Source organism: Crocodylus porosus, unplaced genomic scaffold (assembly GCF_001723895.1).
Source record: "Crocodylus porosus isolate Cpor-Errol unplaced genomic scaffold, CroPor_comp1, whole genome shotgun sequence".
Taxonomy (NCBI): domain Eukaryota; kingdom Metazoa; phylum Chordata; order Crocodylia; family Crocodylidae; genus Crocodylus; species Crocodylus porosus.
In genome coordinates, this window is record NW_017728926.1 from 12,417,200 (window position 1) to 12,419,517 (window position 2,318).

Genomic DNA, 2,318 nt, shown 5'->3' on the forward strand with positions numbered 1-2,318 from the left:
TTTCTCATCCATTTGTGGCTTTTTTGTCTGGGACAAAATATGACCCTGGTTTGAGTGTATACTTCTCGACTGATGCCCAAGGAGCTGCATGGGTACCTGTCTGGCCCTGGGAATTTATTCCCAGCCAAGCTAGAGCCAAATCAAAGCTGGCACAGACCAGGCCAGGGCATGTGGGCCCCACACAGCATGGGATACCTCCGCTATATTTATCCTGCCGGTAGAAGTTGTCTAAAATAATAGCAATGTATGAATAACTGCAGCCGTAAGACACGATTACAGAGTGAGTCAGCTACTAGCCTGGGTGGGAATAGTTGATAACATGCTTCACTCCACCTTGAAGTTTGAATACCCAATAGTACGGGTATTCCCAAGAGAAGGACCAGCACACATAGATCCCCCGGGAAAACTGAGCTGGTTTTCCCATCTTGCCACTAGATGCCACCCTTGATCCAGTGAAAGCTTTCATGAAGGGCCAGGCCTCTTAGCTGGATGAGCACACTGTTTATTACATCTTCCCTTGAGGATAAGAGAGGTGGGATCCAAAAATCAGTGAGGAATTTGCAAACAGCACCTGTTTCTGAAGGGATAGGGCTACGGCAGGGAGGATTTAACCACAGGGGCATGGACCCTGCAAGAAATAGGGGCCTTCTCGGGGTTGCTGAATACCCTCTCTACCTCCTGCCATTAACCCCTTGAACAGCTGTGCTTTGAAAAGCCGCTGACCACACCTTCCCATCTGAGCCTCCCCCTGGAGTGAGTTGCTTATGGGGATGGGATTTTGGCCTCGTATCATGCGTGGCTGCTGTGTAACACCCCCTACATTCCTGCTGCTCTCTTTGCATCACACCCTTTCCCAGTGCTTTCCCAATGGCATTGGAGAGCACAGAGGAGGAGTTTGAGAGCGGGGAGTCTTCAGGAATAAAGGGATGAAAAGAGGAGCCACACGATGACACAGCTGCAGCCCTGCCTGCCAGGGAGAGGTGTGAAGTTATGGGATTGTTTCCCAGGGGAACTGGCAGAAGTCACTTTGGGTGAGATGTTGGAACAGAGCAGTGGAGAGTCCACAGCAGAAAGCAATCCACATGTAAGTTGGGAGTTGGACAGATCTTAATGGGCCTTTTCCAACCCTGATTTTAATGGCCCTTTAAAACTCCTTGAGTAGTTTTTATTTCATGCTTGGCTAGTCCAGACTCCAAACAGGCTTCATTCTGCGTTTAATGACCAAAAGAAGTTCACACTAAGTGTTGCTGGTAATTTCTAACCTCACCCTTACGCAATACTTAAAAAAATGAATATGGATTCCTGGCTTGCTTTGGCCAGCCTTTTAGTGTATTCAGTACCCATCCCAGACAGACAGTCTTGTTAAATATCACATGAAAGTAGGTCAGCAGGCTTTTCAAAACTGGTGGGGACATGACCCTTTAGTTGAAGGTGTTGCCGGAAGAAATTTTCTAGGCCAGCATCTCTCAAACACAGTGTCCGTCCTTAGAAATCATTGACCCCTGCTGTTACAAGGTGTTTTGTAGTTGCATACAGGTAAAAAGCCAATAGGTAAGGTGTCAGTAGATTTTTTTCTTCTGCTGAAAAGTATGTCATGGATCATATTCTTTTCTGAGCAGGTTCCCCAAGGTCACAAGGTGCTGGGCAAAAACAAGCATGTGAAATGGCAACACATGCTAAGTATTGCAGGATTTTATTAGCATCTCCAGGCAGATTTCCAGGAAAACAATGAACATGGTGACTGCGTTCAGCAATTGCCCTGTTTCCATAAACTCTGGGTAGTGCCACTCATGATGGTTTCAGCAGGATCTGAAGATGAAGCCAACTGAAAGTCAATACAGCTCCTGGAAGGACGGTCCTCTCCTCTTCTCACCCAGTATGTGATCCACTCCCTCCACCACTTGACTGAGAGAGAAAGCTGAGGTTCATAGATGCATATTGGGTCTGACTCCTCCACCAGCCAAGGAGCTTCCAACTTGCTTCAGTGACCACCTCAAGGAGGGGAAGAAGAGCTCACTGTCTGTGGCCCATCCCCACCAATAGCAATACCAACGTGGGAATGATCCATGCCAGTGGGAAGCCAACTGGGGGCACCAACCTCTTCTTACATAGGCCCAAACAGGTTCAGACTTGCAGCCCTTACTGACGTGGGTTGAGTGGCAATCAGGCGTGTCCCCATGACTAGCATGGCCCCCACTGCTGTGGTACCCGAGGAGCTCAGCATGTGTAATGCATTTATGTCCGCCCTAACCCTAGCAGAAGCAAAGTGCTGTGGATCTTTTTTTACAAGAGAGAACTGAGGGGGTGGACAAACAAAT